The sequence below is a fragment of the Dasypus novemcinctus genome, chromosome 25 (genome assembly GCF_030445035.2).
Source record: "Dasypus novemcinctus isolate mDasNov1 chromosome 25, mDasNov1.1.hap2, whole genome shotgun sequence".
Lineage (NCBI taxonomy): Eukaryota > Metazoa > Chordata > Mammalia > Cingulata > Dasypodidae > Dasypus > Dasypus novemcinctus.
Window position 1 is genome coordinate 4558555 of NC_080697.1, and position 8121 is coordinate 4566675.

Sequence of the window (8121 nt, forward strand, 5' to 3'; positions counted from 1 at the left end):
TGGTTTGAAAAGCTAAGTGGAAGCTACTAGAACTGCCCCTACCTAGCAAAATAGTAAACCAAAAGCAATATCTTACAGGATGACAGTAGATTATTACAGACTTAACCAGGTGGTAACTCCAATTGCAGCTGCTGTCCCAGATGTGGTATCATTGCTTGAGCAAATCAACACATCCCCTGGTACCTGGTATGCAGGTGTTGATTTGGCAAATGCTTTTTCTCAATTGCTATTAGTAAGGACCACCAGAAACAGTTTGCTTTCAGCTTGCAAGGCCAGCTATATATCTTCCTGTCCTGCCTAAGGGTATATCAACTCTCCAGCCCTATGTCATAATATTGTCCATGGGAATCTTGATCATCTCTCCCTCCCACAAGACATCACACTGGTCCGTTATACTGATGACATCATGTTGTCATGAACCTAGTGAGCAAGAAGTAGCAAAGACTCTAGACTTATTAGGAAGACATTTGCAGGAGAAAGAATGGGAGATAAAGCCAACTAAAATGCAAGGTCCTTCCATCTCCATGAAATTTCTAGGTGTCCAGTGGTGTGGGGCATGTTGAGATATCCCTTCTAAAGTGAAAGATAAGCTGTTGCATCTGGCTCCTCCTATGACCAAAAAAGAGGCACAATACTTAGTTGGTCTCTTTGGATTTTGGAGACAAAACATTCCTTATTTGGATGTGTTACTCTGGCCCATTTACCAGGTGACCAGAAAAGCTGCTAGTTTTGATTGGAACTGGAACAAGAAGAGGCTCTTTGTCAAGTCCAGGGTGCTGTGCAAGTTGCACACTCACTTGAACCATATGATCCAGCAGATCCAATGGTGCTGGAAGTTTCCATGGCAAATAGAGATGTTGTCTGGAGTCTTGGCAGGTCCCTATGTAAGAATCACAATGCAGACCCTTAGGATTTTGGAGCAAAGCCCTGTCATCCTCTGCAGATAACTACTCCTCTTTTGAGAAATAGCTTTTGGCCTGCTACTGGACCTTAGTAGAGACTGAAGCTTAACCACAGGCCACCAAGTTTCCGTGAGACCTCAGGTGCCTATCATGAAGTGGTTATTATCTGACCCACCAAATCATAATGCTGGGCATGCAAAGCAGCACTCCATAATAAAGTGAAAGTGATATAGAGAAAGGGCTTGAGCGAGTCCTGAAGGCGCGAGTAAGTTACATGAGGAAGGAGCCAAAATACCCATAGTCACCACCCCTGCCATGTTACCTTCTCTTTCCCAGCAACACACACAGATTTGGCCTCTTGAGGAGTCCCTTACAATCAATTGGCTGAGGAAGAGAAAACTTGGTTCTGGTTTACAGATGATTCTGCATAATATGCAGGTACCATCTGAAAGTGGCAGCACTGCAGCCCCTTTCTGGGACATCCCTGAAGGACAGTGGTGAGGGCAAATGCTCCCAGTGGGTAGAACTTCGAGCAGTGCACCTGGTTTTTCATTTTGTTTGGAAGAAGAAATGGCCTGAGGTGCATTTGTACACTGATTCATGGGCTGTTGCCAATGGTTTGGCTGGATGGTCAGGGAATTGGAAGGAACATGATTGGAAAATTGGTGACAAAGAGCTTTGGGGAAGAGGTATGTGGATTGACCTTTCTGAGTGGGCAAAAAACATAAAAATTTTTGTGTCCCATGTGAATGCTCACCAGAGGGTAGCTTCAGCAGAGGAAGAGTTTAATAATCAAGTGGCTAAGATAAGCCACTCTGTGGCTAATCCTTAGCCTCTTTCCCTAGCCACTCCTGTCATTGCCCAGTGGGCTCATGAACAAAGTGGCCATGGAGGTAGGGATGGAGGTTATGCATGGGCTCAGCAACACGGGCTTCCCTTACCAAGGCTGACTTGGCAACAGCCATTGCTGAATGTCCAATCTGCCAGCAGCAGAGAACCACACCCAGCCCCCAGTATGGTACCATTCCTCGAGGTGGCCAGCCTGCTATATGGGTGGCAGTTGACTACATTGGACCATGGAAGGAGCAGTGATGTGTTTTAACTGGAATAGACACATACTCTGGATATGGGTTTGCATTTTCTGCACACAATGCTTCTTCCAAAACCACCATCCGTGGACTTACCAAATGTCTTATCTACCACCATGGCATTCCACACAGCATTACATCTGATCAAGGAACCCATTTCACAGCAAATGATGTGCAGGAATGGGCACATGCCCATGGAATTCACTGGTCTTACCATGTTCCCCATCACCCTGAAGCAGCTGGATTGATAGAACAGTGGAATGGCCTTTTGAAGGCACAATTATGGCACCAATTAGGCGGCAATACCTTGCAGGGCTGGGGCAGTGTTCTCCAGGAGGCTGTGTATGCTCTAAATCAGCATCCACTCTATGGTACTGTTCTCTCATAACCAGGATCCATGGGTTCAGGAGTCAAGGGGTGGAAATGGGAGTGGCACCACTCACTATTACCCCTAGTGACCCACTAGGAAAATTTTTGCTTCCTGTCCCTGTAACCTCAAATTCTGCTGGTCTACAGGTTTTAGTCCCAAAAGGAGGAGTGCTGTCATCAGGGAACACAACAATGATTCCATGGAACTGGATGTTAAAACTGCCACCTGCCTGCTTTGGGCTCCTCTTACCTCTGAATCAACAGGCAAAGAAGGGAATTCCTGTACTAGCTCGGGTGATTGATCCTGACTATCAAGGGAAAATAGGTCTGCATCTACATAATGGGGGTAAAAAAGAGTTTGCCTGGAATACAGGAGATCCTCTAGGGCACCTCCTAGTACTGCCATGTCTTATAATTAAAGTCAATGGAAAATTGCAACAACCCAATCCAAGCTGGACTAACAATGGCCCAGAATCTTCAGGAATGAAAATTTGGGTCATCCCACCAGGCAAAGAACCACGGCCAGCTGAAGTGCTTGCTGAGGGTAATGGAAACATGGAATGGATAGTGGAAGAAGGCAGTGATAAATATGAACTTTGACCATATGACCAGTTACAGAAATAAGGAATATGATGGTCATGAATCTTTCTTCCTTATAATGGTGGTTGTATACGTACACAAAACAAATTTCTTTGTCTTCTTCCCCAAACTTTCCCCTTATCATATAACAAGTTATATCTGTTTCATGTCGTAATATTTGAGAATATCAAGTTTGAGAGTGAATATTACCCAAGAACTTGCACCCTATTCTATATGGAATTAATGCTTTTCCAGTTGTATGCAGCAGAGTAGAACATTGTTAGATGGAAATATGTATATATGCATGCCTGTTATTGTTTTTACTTGAAGACTAAGATGGTTTAAGGTAATGTGTATGGTTTCTGAGTTGACAAGGGGTGGGCAGTGATGGTTAGGCTATTGTGTGAACTTGGCCAGGTAATTGTGCCCAATTGTTTGGTCAAAAAGCACTGGGCTAACTGTAATACAAGGGCATTTATGGACTTTGGTCCCCATTGACTTTACTGCAGTGGTAAATCATAGCTAGCTGGTTATAATTACATCAATCAGGGAGATTGCCATCAGCAATGACTGACGCTTAACCCAATCAGTTGAATCCCTTAAAAGGGGACATGATTCCAGCATTGAGAGAGAATTTCCCAGCTCATCTTTGGACAGCCAACATCTCCCAGAACTCATCAAGAACCTTCATTGGACTTTCATTGCAGCCCTGGTTGCAGCCTGCCTGCGGAACCTGGAATTGTGCATGCCATGGCTGCATGAGAGACTCTTATAGAATCACATATTATTGACAGATACCCTTTGTTGATTCTGTTTCTCTAGAGAACCCTGACTAATACACCACAATTAGCCAAATGATGATGATAAGAGAAGATATTAATGAAAGTTATCAACACCATAAAGAAAAGTTCTCAAGAAGAGTTATACATATTGATATGATAATAAAGAGATATTATGAAAATCTTTAGTCAATACATTTGACAACTTAGATGAAATAAGTAAAATCTGTGAAAGGCATATTTTAACAAAACTGACTCAGGCAAGATTAAAATCTTAATAGGTCTGCATTTATTTAAGAAATTGAGTTAGTAATTAACCTCTCCTTCCTAGACAAAACTAAGAGGAAAACAAAATAAACAAACAATTAACTAACAAACAATAAGTGGCAGGCCCAGATGGCTTCATTGGTGAGTTCTATCAAATATCAGGAGAAATAATACTGAACCTACCAAACTTTCATGAAATAGAGCAAGAGGACTTTGTCCCAACATTTTATGAAGCCACCCCTGATGTCAAAACCAAAGACACTATAAGAAAACTAAAGAACAATAGCCTTTGGAAACATATACAAAAGAACCTTATCAAAACATCAGCCAGAAGATTCAAGCAATTTGTAAAAGGTCAGTGTAAGCAATGACCAAGTGATGTTAGCCCTGGAATACAACTCTGGAAAAACATTTTTATAAGCAATCAATATAATCACCTTTTTAACAGGCTAATGGAGGAAAACCAAATGATCTCAATAGATGTAGAGAAAGCATTTGACAAACTTCAACTCCCATTCATTAAAAACACATTCATCAAAAAAAAGAGAGAGAGAAAACACTCTTTGCAAAGGCAGACTGGAAGGGAGTTCCCTTACTCTGATAAAGGGCAACTACAGAAAATCCTACAGTTAACCTCATATTTGCTGTAAAAAACAATTGCTTTCCCATCAAGATGAGGAGAGCAGGAAAAAGGCAAGAAGGTTCACTCTCACCTCTTCTATTGACTATCATACTGGAAGTCCTAACTTGTATAATAAGGTAAAAAAGGAAAAAAAAAAATCAAACACCTTGCAAAAATAAGATGCAAGATTGCCATTATCTATAGATGAAACGTTTGCGTATGAACAAAATCCTACAACATCTACATAAAATCTACTAGACCTGAAAAGTCCATATAGCCAGGTTGTAGGAGATCAGGTGAAAGAAAACTCAATTCTGTATGTATGTGTTAGTAATGAGAAAATGGGCATTCAAATTGAAATATTTCCTTAGAATAACAGGAAAATTATTAAGTACTTGTGGAGAGTTTTAATATTTGTATAAACCCTTTACAATAAAACCTTGAAAACATTGCTGATAGGAATTAAAGACGATATAAATAAATAGAGAGAAATATATTTGAGAATGGAAATAAAATACTCAATATTTTTAAAATGTCACTTTTCCCCAAATTGATCTGTCAATTAAAAAAAAAAAAAGACAATTACTCCAGCAATCTATTTTTGTATACATTGACAAGCTGATTATAAAATAAATATGGAAATACAAGAGACCTATACTCGCCAAGTCAATTTGGAACAGGAACCAAGATGGAGAAATCACACTACCGTACCTCAAAACACACTAGAAACACTAATCAAAAAAGTGACTGAAAAAGTGGGGACTTATAGATCAAGGAACAGAATGGAAGATAGTATTCCACAAATAGATGCATATATGTATAGTCAATTGCCAAGTTTATTCAAGGGGACAATTATAGACGTGTTAGCATTTGGTGCTGAATCAATGGCCATCTTAATGTTAAAAGAGAAACCTTGATTCTTTTCTAATGCCATATATACTAACTCAAAATGGACCACATACCTAAACCTGAAACTAAAACAATAACATTTCTAAAATAATGTATAAGAAAAAATGTTTATGATCTTGGATGTATTCAAAAATTCTTAAGACACAAAAGGTATAAACCATAAAACAAATAAATTGGGTTGCATTAGGATTAAAAGTGTTTGCTCTTAGAATGACACTGATTAAAAAAAATACAAGCTGTAGTCTGGGAGGAATATTTGCAACATATATATATATATTTGGCTATTTGCTGTATGTGTATAACTGTGTGTATGTAAAGGACTTATATTTAAAGAATTTTTATAATTCAATAAGAAGAAGAAAATCAACCCAATTAGAAAATTTAAAAATATTCAAAAGATTTGGGAAAATAGTTCACAAAAGAAGATCTAGCCAAAAAAGCATATAGAGAGATCTTCAATATGATCTGTAATCACACAATGCATTTTAAAACCATAATGAATTACCACCACTCATGCTCTGCAAACTTCCTAGAATGGCTGGAGTTAAAAGACTGACAAGACAAAAGTATCCATGATGATTTGAGCAACTGGAGTTTTCATACATTTCAGAGGAGATTGTAATGTGGTAAAACTACTTTGCAAGAAAGGAAGCATACACTTACCCTTCCACTCAGTAAATACCCATGAGAAATGAAAATGCACATCCAAACACAGAAGGATACATCTGTGTTCATAGCACAAGTGATAACCCAAAACTAGAAAACAGTCCAAATATTTATCAAGTGGTGAATGGACAGACAAATTGGATTATATGTACACAATGGAAGTCGATTCAGCAAAATAAACATGAATGGATCTCACAAACATTATGTTGAGTGAAAGGAACCAGATACCAAAATTTATATTCTTTGATTCCATTTATAGCAAAGCGTAGGAAAGTCTAGGTTCTAGTGACAAAAAAGTGGCACAAAAGGAAATTATGGGAGTAACAGAAATCTCTATCTTGAATTGTTGATGGTTGCCCAAGACAAAAATTTGTGTATCATATTGAAATGTTCTTAACAAAATATACTTAACAATACAATTTGTTGTCGTAATTCACAACTCAGTATCATTGACTAAACACATTTTTAAAATTTCAGATATGCTGCCTAACTACAAAACTCAAGCTCCTTTCTAATTACCTGGAACAGGATGACCTCTGATTGTTCAAAACAAGAACAAATAACTTGCTTTAACTTGCTTCCAACTGGGTAAAATGTTGTCCTTTAGTGTTATTTCCAATGATTAGAAAATTTTAAGGCTGTTTATCATGTCTTTTATTACGGTATTTTTGTTTTCCTTTGAGACACAGTAAACACCTCTGCTATACTAGGCATTTGCAAAATTTCCATTCCTTTTTTTAAAAATTGCTTTAGAAAAAGTGAAATCTCCTTAGGCAGGCATTTGAAAATCAACAAGCAAAGATCAGAGTCTGACTGTGTGGCTTTAATGTGTTGTCAGTGACCAAGCGGATATAATTAAATATTTTCTTTGCTCTGGGTGCATTGTTTTATCTGTTTTCTCATCTGTTTTCTTGAAGTCAGAGATCAGTGGGGTTTTTTAATGCATCTGAAAATGCTTTTGTTCTGATTGCTTATTGTTTTATGATCACTTTATCTCCAATACCTCAGGCATTGCAGGTTGTCAATAAATGCTCGTGGGATGAATGCAGAAGTATATGAATGAGTGAACAATAAACAGATTACTGCATAAACAAATGAATAATCTAACTGCCGGTATCCTCTGGCCTTTCCCCTGTAAAATCCTTGGCATCAGCATAAATAGGCTGGGCATCTTTACTTACCGGATATTTTTTAACTGATTAAGTTTGTTCCACAGATATCTCTGGCAACTTGCCACAACTTCATTTGAAGCTAAAAAATCTTGCATTAACCATGGGGAGGTGCTGTGCTACATCTAGCTTCTGCAGAATATTGCCTTCACCTAAGTACACTCATCTATTTTTCCTCATTCAACATGAAGGAAAGAAACTTTCACTACTGAGAATTAGAGCTATCATACCCAGCTCTAATCAATTCTAGGAAAGGTTTCTTTTTTTCCTAAAGAGATTCATTTCTACCTTTCCTCTTTGTTCCCCTACCAGTAAGAGACCAAAATGTGAATAGTTACCTGTAATTCTGATTTATTCACTATCTACAATATTCTATGGTTATAAAATTCCTCAAAAAACTTAAAAGCCTTGATGGAAGTTTATGTAAATATATCAGACTTGCTTATTATGGATCTATTTGTATACAAGTGTGTTTTCTTACTGTATTCTCTTTGGAAATAGTTCAATGAAAATTGAGTGGGGAAATCTTCAGTGAAAGTCACTGTCACTGTTCAAGCATGTAAATGTTGGCCAAGCCCCCTGCCTGGCAATTTGAAGGACCCAATAGAGGATCAAGATGAAAACTCTGCCATTAAATAGAACAGAAATTTAAGTGATAAGACAGATGGGGTCCCCCAGAAGTCACCAAGTCTAACTAACCTAGCATATTAGTCAGAGTTCTGTTTATAAGACTTGTCTCACATGACTGGGGATGCACATGTCTAAATTTTG